General features: G+C 37.8%; 1 protein-coding gene, 1 long non-coding RNA gene and 1 pseudogene across 2 annotated transcripts in view; all 3 read left to right on the forward strand.

Annotated features, from left to right (window-relative positions):
- LOC100985167 (olfactory receptor 9Q1) overlaps nt 1-13,867 on the forward strand; it is a 153,402-nt gene that overhangs the window by 111,361 nt on the left and 28,174 nt on the right. The window lies entirely within an intron of this gene.
- LOC100968893 (olfactory receptor 9I1-like) lies at nt 4,309-5,278 on the forward strand (annotated as a pseudogene).
- Nucleotides 8,357-10,313, forward strand: LOC129393297 (uncharacterized). The gene is made up of 2 exons (XR_008620125.2): nt 8,357-8,532; nt 8,618-10,313. It is a non-coding gene; the product is annotated as an uncharacterized LOC129393297 (long non-coding RNA).

Genomic DNA, 13,867 nt, shown 5'->3' on the forward strand with positions numbered 1-13,867 from the left:
TGGATATTAGCCCTTTTTCAGTTGTGTAGATTGCAAAAATGTTCTCCCATTCTGTAGGTTGCCTGTTCACTCTGATGGTGGTTTCTTTTGCTGTGCAGAAGCTCTTTAGTTTAATTAGATCCCATTTGTCAATTTTGGCTTTTGTTGCCATTGCTTTTGGTGTTTTAGACATGAAGTCCTTGCCCATGCCTATGTCCTGAATGGTATTGCCTAGGTTTTTTTCTAGGGTTTTTATGGTTTTAGGTCTAACATATAAGTCTTTAATTCATCTTGAATTAATTTTTGTATAAGGTGTAAGGAAGGGATCCAGTTTCAGCTTTCTACATATGGCTAGCCAGTTTTCCCAGCACCATTTATTAAATAGGGAATCCTTTCCCCATTGCTTGTTTTTGTCAGGTTTGTCAAAGGTCAGATAGTTGTAGATATGCAGCATTATTTCTGAGGGCTCCGTACTGTTCCATTGGTCTATATCTCTGTTTTGGTAACAGTACCATGCTGTGTTGGTTACTGTAGCCTTGTGGTATGGTTTGAAGTCAGGTAGCGTGATGCCTCCAGCTTTGTTCTTTTGGCTTAGGACTGACTTGGTGATGCGGGCTGTTTTTTGGTTCCATATGAACTTTAAAGTAGTTTTTTCCAATTCAGTGAAGAAAGTCATTGGTAGCTTGATGGGGATGGCATTGAATCTCTAAATTACCTTGGGCAGTATGGCCATTTTCACAATATTGATTCTTCTTACCCATGAGCATGGAATGTTCTTCCATTTGTTTGTATCCTCTTTTATTTCATTGAGTAGTGGTTTGTAGTTCTCCTTGAAGAGGTTCTTCACATCCCTTGTAAGTTGGATTCCTAGGTATTTTATTCTCTTTGAAGCAATTGTGAATGGGAGTTCACTCATGATTTGGCTCTCTGTTTGTCTGTTATTGGTATATAAGAATGCTTGTGATTTTTGCACATTGTTTTCTAGATATACAATCATATAATCTGCAAACAGGGACAATTTGACTTCCTCTTTTCCTAATTGAATACCCTTTATTTCCTTCTCCTGCCTCATTGCCGTGGCCAGAACTTCCAACACTATGTTAAATAGGAGTGGTGAGAGAGGGCATCCCTGTCTTGTGTCAGTTTTCAAAGGGAATGCTTCCAGTTTTTGCCCATTCAGTATGATATTGGCTGTGGGTTTGTCATAGACAGCTCTTATTATTTTGAGATATGTCCCATCAATACCTAATTTACTGAGAGTTTTTAGCATGAATGGTTGTTGAATTTTGTTAAAGGCCTTTTCTGCATCTGTTGAGATAATCATATGGTTTTTGTCATTGGTTCTGTTAATATGCTGGATTACGTTTATTGATTTGCGTATATTGAACCAGCCTTGCATCCCAGGGATGAAGCCCACTTGATCGTGGTGGATAAGCTTTTTGATGTGCTGCTGGATTCGGTTTGCCAGTATTTTATTGAGGATTTTTGCATCAGTGTTCGTCAGGGATGTGCAGCTGCTATTGTCAGTGTCTAGATGTTGACGCTGAGACTTGAGGTCAGGTAACTTGTACAAGGTCACACAAATAGAAATGCCTGAGTATGAGTTTGGAACAAACTCTGTCTTCTGGGCCCATTTTCTTAGCCACTATATATATTTGTGGGATTCCAGCCTTACCTTTGTGCTGGGTGATCTTAGGTTGATTATCGAGCCTCTAGTATCTTAAGGGCTTCTCTCTGTTATCAGGAGGCTGACACTTCTGATCAATGTTGCCTGGAACATGTCTCCCAAAGACCTGAAAACCTCCATATGTTTTGTAATCAGAGCAGGGTGGTCCATTGCTGGCAATTTATGTCTTTATTTTCTATTAGTTGTGGCCAAATGATGTATGCAAGTACATATGTACAGTTACCTGATTCCCAGAATTTCTGCTGAAATGTCACCTTTTCAATGAGTCTTTTTGATGGTCTTAATATCCTTATCCTTACTTTGATAATTTTAATTCCTCATACTCTGCAGCATTTTTTTTCACAGCACTTACTAACTTCCATCATGGTAGAAGAATATATTTCTTCTTTTTTGAATATATATATGCCAGGCTCCACTAGAATGAGCATGAAGGCAGGACCCTTTGTTTTGTTCCAAGCAACTAGAAAAGTGCCTGCTACATAGTAAGTTCTCAGTAGATTCTTATTAAATAAATAGATGAATATAGCCTCTTTTTCCCTTTGGCCAGGATGATTTACAGGAACTCCTTTTAAGAACATGGCGAATCTTTGTTCTGGGAGAAGATCAGGATAAGATTTGGCCTTAAGTATAGAAAAACAACCTAAATATTTACCCTATCAAGAATTCAGTGGGGGGAAAACCACCCCCCAGTTGCTGAACATTATTCAAAAATTAGATCAGCTTTTGCCAAACATTGATCAAGGTTTTACTTTATTCTTTTTCTAAAGTCCTATGAGATCTTTTTCAAATTCAGTTTTTGTTTCAAGGATGGAAAGAGGACAAGAAGAATCACCTCTGAAGTCCACATTCACTATGTTCATTATTCTAAATTATCAAGGTTCAAAGGCACAGAGATAGTATTTTCCCAATACCTGGCAAGAACCCCATCTGTATTAGAATTCAAAACTCAGTGTGCTGGCTTTCTCTGTTAATGAGTTTTGCAGGCTAATTGTGGAATAGCTTGATTCATGTATCTCACTGATTGATAATGACGCGGCATTAAAAAAACTAGGACAGATCCTTTGGAATAAGAGGAGAACTTGGAAACCAGGCCATGCTGCTTGGCAGGAACAGAGAGGAAGAGGCGACTTGGCAGGCAACAGGCTATAGAGGTCCTAACAGTGCTTGTTCTTTATGGCTCACTGTCTAGCATACAAATCCATTGTGCATATATGCACATCAGAAACAACCCTAAAGAAAGGTGGAGTTGATGTTGGAACTCCAGGTGGCTGTGGACTTATGATTCTAGAATGTATATGAACCTAAGAGTATGTCACTCATATTATCTCAGAATTTAGTAAAAATAATTCTAAGTGTGTGTCAGACCATGTGCAACATACTATGTAAATTATGTCCTTCACAATCATATTATAACTTTGGCATTGTAATCCTCATTTAACCAAGAAGGAGGCTGAAATTCAGAAAGGTTAATTAACTTGCTCAAGGTCTGAAGGTATTCAAACCTACACCTTATTTCAAAGCCCATGTCTTTTATACTACACCACTAGGGTTTCGTCAACAAAGTGCTTTCTTCCTCCACAGGAGGCTGATTAAGGTTTCTAATTTGGGACCTGTCAGAAGTTTTGGAAGTGCCTAAGGAAATGAGGTCTAACCTAGGCTTTGCCTATTTACCAATTGTGAAATCTCGGTCACTTTACTTCTTTTGCCCTCATATTCTTCTGTCAAAAATAGGATTAACAATATGTGTTTCATGCAGGAACAGAAAACCAAACACTGCATGTCCTTACTTATAAGTGGGAGATGAACAATGAGAACACATGGACACAGGGAGGGAAACAACACATACTGGGGCCTGTTGGGGAAGGGCTGTAGGCGGGGGGGTGGCATTAGGAAAAAAAGCTAAGGCTTGCTGGGCTTAATACCTAGGTGATGGGTTGATAGGTGCAGCAAACCACCATGACACACATTTACCTATGTAACAAACTGGCACATCCTGCACATGTACCCCAGAACTTAACAAATAAAATAAAATAAAAATAAAAACAATATGTGCTTCGAAGGATTTCTGAAGGATCAAGTAAAATAAAGTTTGTGAAAATGTAAAGTGCTTTACAAATCTAAAAGATTATTATAATTACTGAGCAATGATCAAGTCAAGCCATTACTGCCTTAATTTATCTTTTATTTTATTTTATTTTATTATTATTATACTTTAAGTTTTAGGGTACATGTGCACAATGTACAGGTTTGTTACATATGTATACATTGCCATGTTGGTGTGCTGCACCCATTAACTTGTCATTTAACATTAGGTATATCTCCTAATGCTATCCCTCCCCACTCCCCCCACCCCACAACAGTCCCCGGTGTGTGATGTTCCCCTTCCTGTGTCCATGTGTTCTCATTGTTCAATTCCCACCTATGAGTGAGAACATGCAGTGTTTGGTTTTTTGTCCTTGAGATAGTTTGCTGAGAATGATGGTTTCCAGATTCATCCATGTCCCTACAAAGGACATGAACTTATCATGGATTAAGAAAATGTGGCACATATACTCCATGGAATACTATGCAGCCATAAAAATTTATCTTTAATGAGACTTTATTATTATTATTATTTAATTTCAGTGGATAACGTTGGCTTCATGGCAGAGAATGGCACCACGGTGACAGAATTTGTTCTGAGGGGGTTCCGGTTGCAGGCAGAGATGCAGATAGGTCTCTTCTTTGTGGTTCTGGTCATTTTTCTCATCACCATGGGGGCCAACCTGGGCATGATTGTGCTAATTTAATTCAGACTGACCCTCGGCTCCAGACTCCCATGTACTTCTTCCTCAGTCATCTTTCCTTCCTGGACATTTGCTACTCTTCTGCTATTGTTCCTCAGTTGCTTGAGACTTTGGGATTGATAAGATGATCATCACCTATGAGCGCTGTGCCAGCCAATTCTTCTTTTTCACACTCTGTGCTAGCATTGAGTATTTCCTTTTGGCTGTGATGGCCTATGACTGGTACGTGGCTGTGTGTAACCCCCTTCTCTATGCCATAGCCATGACACCACAGACCCGCCTGGCGCTGGTGGCCGGGGCATATTCTGGTGCCATAGTCAATTCTGTGATCCGCACTGGCTGCACCTTCTCTATCTCCTTCTCTAAGTCCAACCATGTAGACTTCTTTTTCTGTGACCTCCCACCCCTGCTGAAGCTTGCCTGTAGTGAAACCAGACCACGGGAATGGGTAATCTACCTCTCAGCTTTTCTGGTCATCACAACCAGCATTTCAGTGATTCTTACATCATACTTGTTCATCATTCAGTCTATTCTGAAGATTCGTACAGCAGGTGGCAAAGCCAAGACCTTCTCCACCTGTGCTTCTCACATGACTGCAGTGACTCTCTTCTTTGGAACACTCATATTCATATACCTGAAAGGCAACATGGGTGAATCCCTTGAGGAAGACAAGATCGTGTCAATATTTTACACTGTGGTCATCCCCATGCTAAATCCAATGATCTACAGCCTGAGAAACAAAGACATGGAAGAGGCTCTGAAGAAAGTTTTCAACAGGATGAGGGTTTCCCAAGCAGAGTTTCTTGAGCTCAAGAGGGTTTCTTGAGCTCCATCAAGCCAGAAGTTTCTGCAAATCCTGCTCTGGGCTTTTGTCTCGTCCTCTTAACATATGAGCCAGATCTCATAATTACAAAGACATATTGAGGCAGAAAAAGTTGGATTTGGTTCCAGTACTTTCTTTATTGGCTCTATGATGTAGAGCCAGAAATGATCCACTTTAGTTTTCTCATCAGTAAAAATTTCTGCTTTGCTATGGGTAAAGGTCAAGAGATCTTAAGCCAGGATCAAGGGAGAGGGAATGCCAAAAGACTTTGTAAATAATAACATGCTACAAAATATAGATTTTTTTTTCTTATCTGTCCTGCGTATTGTGGAGCAATTTCTCAGCTATTCGGATTTTTTTCTATTAAGCTCATGTTTGTGCCTAGCGTGATTACAAAACAGTAACTGATTGTTTATATAGTAAGGGGCAGTCACATTTTTGGTTGTGGATCATAGTGTGGATATCAGCTTTGATGAAAGAAAACTTTTCTTAACATTCAGTCATACCCAATTTAGGATTTGTCATGGAAAATAAAAGCAACTAAACAGAAGAAGAAAAAATAAAGAAGGGAAAGGAGGTGTGTTAGCCTGCTTCCCAAGATGGCATAGAGGTCTCAGACACTGTGGAAAAAAGAAGGATGTAATGATTTGCATTAATTATTGGAAACAATTTGATCTTGATGTAGGGCTGAAGTGAGTCCCATATATAACTTTGTAATATTTCTCGATCACCAAAGGTCAGAAGCTCTATTTTATTTCTGAAGCATTGTTCATGGACCATCTGCCTCAATTAACTCAAGTTATTTCCTATTCTCCAGTAATGAAAACCATTATCTACTTTTATCTCCTCTAGGACATTTACTCTATTGTCAGAAGACAGATAACAATGAATCAGACTGCCACTTTTTAATGACTTCCTCATCTGCTAGAAATATTACCTGGGAAATATCTCCATGGAGACCTCACAATTTTATTCATCAATTCAGCAAATATATGCTATCTACTATGTATCAAATATTAAGTTTAGAATATTTTAAGTATGTATTATATCTACTACGTATCAAATATTAAGTTTAGAGTAATAAATAAGATAGATATGGTTCCTTCAGCATGGAGATTAGAACTTGGGATATAGATATTCAACCATTGCACAGTTAATTAATTAATTATTAATTTTTACAATTTTGCAAAGTGAAACAAAAGAAGCAGCACAGGGTGTTATTATGCTATATAATAGGGTTCCAGCCTAATTTGGTGTGGTCAGAAAAGGCTTCTGAGAGAAATTAACGTTTAAGCAGAGGCTTCAGGAATAAGTATGCCATAGTCATGGGTTGTGAAGACTCTTCTAGACAGAAAGAATTGCAAATGCAAAGGTCTGTGAAATGGGATGCCTTGAGGAACTGGGATTGGCTGTAGCATGAGGGAGCAGGGCTTAGTGTGAGATGCAACTGGCGAATTCCATAGAAACTGTCACAGAGCCTTGCAGATTTGCTTGGGGACTTGTGGACTTTATTTCAAAAGTAGAGTGTGAAATGATCAGATACGAATTTTTAAAAGATTCCTTTGGCTGCAGTGTGATGAGTGGAAAGGACGCTGGTGGTGGTGGAGTTGGAGGGAAATAGAACCACTTTGTCTATGAAACAACAGTTGGTGCATCCCAGTGCATGGCATTTGATTTCCATGCAATACTGTATGCTTCATTCTAGGACACATGTTATGTTAGAGAAAGCTAGCAGGTGCATGGCTTTGATGGTGGTTTAGGACTGATTCTTGGCAAAGTGGCAAAATTAGGGAAATATGTTTTTGGTGATGCCCACCTTTTCATTGGTCCACTCTTCCTTCCATAAAGTGTGACCTTTCTCAGGTAGACACAGGTATACACTATCTGTCCTTTCATCAAAATGATCATCAACTACTCCTTCTTAAGGGATCAGCATGTTTTCATTAACCTCCTACCCTATGCCAGACTGTGTTTATGAGCTTAAGAAACCACCCCTTACTGGGCTGCTTCTGTGCTTAAAGGCAGGAAAAGTCTTCAAATGTAAAAACAAAGAAATGAGTAAAATGCTAGACAGTGGGGGTTTGCTATTTTTATAGTGGCAGGAAAAACCTCATACCCCTCCCAGTTTCTACTTTGTGAGTCGCAACCAATTTTGCCTATAAATGAGTGATCTTTGATACATCTGCAGTATTTTATGTTTATACAATTGCCTTATGTATGCACCAAGTGGATAAAAATAAAATGAAGTTTTAGTGTGTTTTAGGCAATTATCTTCTGATTAACGTAGAAAAGCACTGGGGAATGGTGTATGTTGTATTGCTATTTACATATATTAATAAATGAATAAAAACATTCATAAATTATCTAATGTGTGTCAGATTCTGTGCTGAGTTTTCACTTATCTCATTTAAAGATTTCATTCTTAAAATAAAAAAGTCTCATTCTTAAAATAGATTCTACACATATTCTCTTAGAAATAGAATTCAGTCAGGAATTCTGGCATTGTTTTCTTTTTTTCCTTCTCACTTCTGAGTGTATTTCTTTTAAGAACTAGGCTTTGGAATTATACATTTTTAGCTATAATATTTTGGCCTCAATTTACCAACAATGATATTGGAAAGATGAAGAAAGCAGATCCTCAAAGTCTCAACTGACCCATTAAAATCAATTTACCAAGAGGCCAAAGTACTATGTTCTTGATCACTTAGAGCGACACCAAAACTTTAATTATGGATTTGTATTTTTCACATATATTAAGTTGATTGAGTGTAGGTGTAAAGCTAAATTAACTAGATTATCAGCATGAGGGCATGGGTCTAGGGTAGAATGATGGAGTGTAAACCATACAACACGTAATCTAGGGCCTTTGGCAGAAGTGTGTATATATATATATATATATTTACTTTTTGTATATGGGAATGCATTTTGTCTGAGGGAGCCACAGTGCTTCAGATAAGAGCAAAAACAACCACACACAATTTTTCTTTTGTCATGAAGATCAATACAAGACGGATAGAAATACTTACCAGATTTCTTTTTTTCCTCCTTGCTCCAATTCTATTTGTCTAAGCTACAGGGAAGAGAAAATGCCATCAAAGCCATGTGCAAATGACCACAAGAACAGAGCTGCCCAAGCCCCAATGCCACCATCCCCATGGATCTCCCATGCCTTTTTGGTGGCTATGGGGCTAAAGGGCAAAAAAGAAACGAAGCATGTTTGGTTTGAAGGTTTTTCCTGGTGATGGAATTCAAAGAAGGTAAGGCAGCTCTAGTTTTTGAATCTCATTTTGCCTGATGCTGAATTCAAACCTCAAACTAAATTTTCTCCTGAATCTTACTTAGATAGAGAATGTGGAGAGGATAAATCACCAGAGAAATTGGGGAAAGCCGATAGAAGTTGAAAAGAAAGTGGGCTGTCGGCTTCCCTGTAGCGGATCTGCGAAGTTGCTTGTGGAGATCAAGATGCTTCATGGACATTATACAATTCGTCCTTTTGGTCCTGTTGGGAAAGAAACTCTCAGCTATTTCCACTCATCTCTTCTTCAAAAATCATGAGGTTTTCTGAAAATAGTTGAAAAGAACATTGTGTCTTTTTCTTTTTCTCAACATCTTTGTCCTTATTTAAAACATAATAGTGAAACACAAAAATAAAAAATGACCGCAAGAGCAGCAAAAAAGTGCTTTTGATCTTGTAATCGAATGAATATCTAAACTCTTTCTAATTCTACCCTTACTAAATATGCTTCTTTGGGTATTAAAACCCCTGAAAAAAGCATTGTAAAAATAGCCTGTTGACATCTGTTGTTTTATATATAGACAGAGCCTAAAATATTTCATTCATTAATTCAATAAATTAGCTCTTTATTGAGGAGCTACTATATGCTGGGAACTCTGTGTGGGTAGGGACTTTGCTCCTCACTGTATTCCTGGTGTGTCACTTAGGACTTGGCACATAGTTGGCACTTAACTAACTTAAAAAATTTCCTCTTGATTGTTTAAAGGCTTCTTTGGCAATAAAATATACATAACATGGAAACTTAAGTGGTTAAAAAAATTTACCATTTTAACCATGTAAGTACACAATTTGGTGGCATTAAATATATTCATATTGTCTTGCAACCATCACCACTATCCTTCTCCAGAACTTTTTCATCATCCCAAACTGAAACTCTGTACCCATTAACTCCTCATTTCTCTCTGTCCCCTGCCACTGGCAATCACCATTCTAGTTCTGTTTCTATGGATTTGCTTCTTCTAAGTACTTCATAAAAGTGGAATCATATAATATTTGTGTTTCTGTGTCTGGCTTCTTTCATTTAACACAATGTTCTCAAGGTTCATGCATTTTGTAGCACATATCAGAACTCCACTGCTTTTTATAAATCAATAATAATCTATTGCATGGATATGCCATATTTTGTTTATCTGTTAATCTGTTGGTGGGCACTTGGGTTGTTTCTATATTTTGGCTATTGTGAATGCTGTTGCTATAAATGTGGGCGAACAAAGATGTGTTCAAGTCCCTGTTTTCTATTCTTTTGCATAGTGTATACTACTTAAAAGTGGAATTGTTGGATCATATGGTAAATCTATGCTTAACTTTTTGAGGAACCACCTACTGTTTTTCACAGCAGCTGCACCGTTTTACATTCCCACTGGCAATATATAAGAGTTCTAAGTTTTTCACATGCTCAACACTTGTTTCCCATTTTTTTGGTAATAGCTATTCTAATGGGTATGAAATGGTATTTCACTGTGGTTTTGAATTGCATTACCTAATTACTAGTGATGTTGAACATCTTTTCATGTTCTTATTGGCCATTTATGTATCTTCTTGGAGAAATGTCTATTCAAGTTCTTTGCTCAGATTTAGTTTGGGTTGTTTGGGCCTGGTGTGGTAGCTCACTCCTATAATCCCAGTGTTGGGGGAGAACCACTGGTATCAAGCGATCCTCCTACCTTGGCCTCCCTAACCACTGGGCAATATGATGAGACCTTGCCTCTACAAAAAATAAAAATAAATTGGGTTGTTTGTTTATTGTTGAGTTGCATGAGTTCTTTGTATGTAGTCATGCACCACATAAGGATATTTCAATCAACGATGGATCACACATCAATGACGATTCCATGAGGTTATAATGGAGCTGAAAATTTCTATCACCTGTGGATATTGTAAACATCCTAACATCACAGGACAACACATGACTCACATGTTCGTGGTGATGCTGGTGTAAACAAACCTACTGTACTATCAGCCATATAAAACTATAGCACATACAATTATGCAGAGTACATAATACTTGATAATTATAATAAAAGACTATGTTACTAGTTTACGTAGTTAATATACAAATGTGTTGTTATTTTAGAGTGTATTCCTTCTACTCACAGAAAGCAAGTTAACTCTAAAACAGCCCCAGGCAGGTCCTTCAGGAGGTATTCCAGAAGAAGGCATCATCATCATGGGAGATGATAGCTCCGTGTATGTTATTGCCCCTGAAGACCTTCTAGTAAGACAAGATGTGCTTTTGGCATGATACCTAAAAAATCATTGCCACATCCAATGTCATGAAGCTTTTCCTCTGTGTTTTGTTCTAAGAGTTTTGTCATTTTAGCCTTTATGTTTAGGTATTTTATCCATTTTTAGTTCATTTTTGTATGGGTATGCCACATGCAAATTAAGGACCCAACTTTATTCTTTTGCGTGGGTTATCCAGTTTTCCTAGCATCGTTTGTTGAAAAGAGGCACTCAACTAACTTTTACTGAGATCCTTAATACAATGAGAGGAGATGTCGTATAAAAAGTCTCAGGATTAAGAGAAAAGAGCTCTCATACTCATTTTCAGGCCCAGCCTTCTTTCTCATCTATTATTGGTTCCTTTTTACCAGTGGGGCAAATGAAGCCTGGGATGGTTAAATAATTCCAGGTACCCTGCCCCAGGTACCACAGCTAAGTAGCAACTGTGTCTTAATGTTGCTTTTGAGAAGGTGGTGTTGCATCATTTGCTTTCATAGTTTACTTGGGGAAGGGGATGTTCCTCAGGGAAGGCAAATCCAAATCTGCAGAAGAGGAAATGACAGTTTGAAAAACTGTCTTCAGTATGACTCTTGTTTCATAATACAAACAACATAAAGTAAAACTCCTCTGTTGAAAGCTTGTGGGGCTGTACAGATGTTAGAGTGCAAGCGTTGGATGAATGTGAACTAAAAATGCTGGGTAAACATAGGTTTAGTGGGTATTAGCTCATTACAACTATGTGTACACAACCAGTCCTTACTGAGAAAAGACATTTCTAGATGATATAGCCAGTGAATTTAGGAATTTATGTCTTAGTTTTCAGCCCCCAAACCATTTTTTTTTTAACCTTGCACACAGAATTACCCCAGGCTTAATAATAACTGCCTTGGTTCTGAAGTTACTCAGTCTCTCCAGTTGCTCTGGGTACTTAAATTTCTTTTCCAGTTACAACAATCTACTGTAGGTAAGGGAATTGGGGTAGAAAGACACTCCAAGACAGTTCAGATTACATATTTATAAGGAACCTTGACATAGAGATTATTGAGTTAACCAGACCATTGTTGCATTTCCCAGGAGCTCTGACAGGCCATGGGGAAATCCTCTCAGGCCAGGAGAACAGCAGTCCTGAGTTCCAGAAATTACAGATGGAGTAGTGATTCTACTCAATCTGTAACTGGTATTACAAGAGGATTGGTATGAGGACCCGGGGAGGTGCTGGTGGCAGCTAGTTCTGGAAGCCATTATGTGACTCAGGGATAGGTGGGATGAGAGGATAAAGAATAGAAACTAATGAAATGGCAGAATCAGAACATTTATTTTATTTTAAAGCTGTATTTATAATTCACAGATAATATTTGTATATATTTATGAAATTCAGGACATTTAAAATAAGCTAATCACGGAATTCTCTCCAGAAGGGCTGTTTCAATTTGCAGTGAATGAAAATGCTGGATACCCTATGATCTAACAGCACTTGGGAGCATTTGTTTTAAAATATCATGGCCAATATTTACTTGGAAATTACCTCATTATTTTAATTTGTATTTCTTTGATTATTAAAGAACTTCAGAATCATCTCATTTGTTTGCATCATTTATATTTCTTTTGTAAATTTTTTATGTGCTTTGTTGATTGATTTGTAACAGTAACTTGTACATTAGCAAAATCAGTCCTTTGTCTGTCATTTGTATTGCAAATATTTTCACAGATTTGCCTTTTGAGTTCATTTATGATGCTTTTAGGCTCCAAAAATGTTAAAATTTGATGTAGTTAGATTTATTCATTTTTTTCTTTTATAGCTTCTAGGTTTTCTATTGATATTAGAAAGGCCTTGTCTCCAAGATAATCAAATTATTTACCTTTTTTTTTAGATTTGCTACAATTTCATTTTTTATGTCTCACATCTTGAATCAATCTTGAATTTATTTTGCACGCATGACAGTGCAAGTTTCCATCTCTCTGAGAGATTGCTGGGCAACATGTCTCCCTCTGGAATCCGAGCTCCAGGAGGGCGGGCACTTAGCTTGTGCTGCTTGCCAAAGTGATGCTGGTTCCTGGCACAGAGCCTGCCACCTGGTAGGCACTTAGTAAGCTCTTCTTCAATTAGTACATGATAACATTCTAGAAGATAGAGGGATGAGCTGAATCTAGCAGGAAGAAACCTTTATTTCTGGATTTTATCCTCTAAAAGAAATAGAAATAGAATAAAGCATGCCCAGAAAATGAAAACCAAGGTGGTGAAGGAAACAGAAACCAAATTAGAGGAGGCACTGGGGATGCTTACTTTGGAAAAAATTCAGTGAAGAAATCTCTTCTTTTGTTTAATGTTAAGGAGATGGATGCCTTGGCTTTTAGAGTTTAAGAAAGAGCTCTGGAAGAAACTGTTCAAAGAGGGGATGGGTTGTCTTTGGAGTTGGTGAGTTCCCTTTCCCTGGGAGTGCTCAATTGTAGATATATGGTTTCTTGGGGACTGTTGTGGAAGATTCAAACATCAGGAGCCAAGCAAATGAGTGATATGGACTCAGGATAATTCAATAGGGAAGGGTGGGTCATGCTTTATAGGAGCAATAACCTCTCAGCTCTAACCAAGAGATGCCATGTGTTGCAAGAAATCTTTTTTTTTTTCCAAGAGAAATTTGAAAGTGAATTTAAAAAATGGAAAGTTTATTGATTTTTAAAACTTGGGTTTTAAACTCCTGATATGATGTCTGGATTTCTCTTTCAGCCCAGCAGTTTGCAATCTCTATCACAGATAAAAGTGGAATTGTATGTAGAAAGTAGCACAGTTTCTGGACTATATGACCTTTCAAACTTCTCTAACCTTGGCTCTCTGATTTCCTCAGCTGTATAAACGTAACAGAATATTAATAGTGTCACTATATCACTAGACTATGATTCAGCATATGAGAAGAGCAGATTGGATGGAGGAAGAATTAGGATTTGAGGGAAGGAAGGCTGTCTCTGGAATTACTCTGCTCTGTACAACCTATCATCATTTTGTGCCAATAAATATTAATTGTTGGTAATAATAGAGTGTGAGGGTCACATAAGCAAGTCTTAAGAGGAGAGAAAAG

Source organism: Pan paniscus, chromosome 9 (genome assembly GCF_029289425.2).
Source record: "Pan paniscus chromosome 9, NHGRI_mPanPan1-v2.0_pri, whole genome shotgun sequence".
NCBI classification, from domain to species: domain Eukaryota; kingdom Metazoa; phylum Chordata; class Mammalia; order Primates; family Hominidae; genus Pan; species Pan paniscus.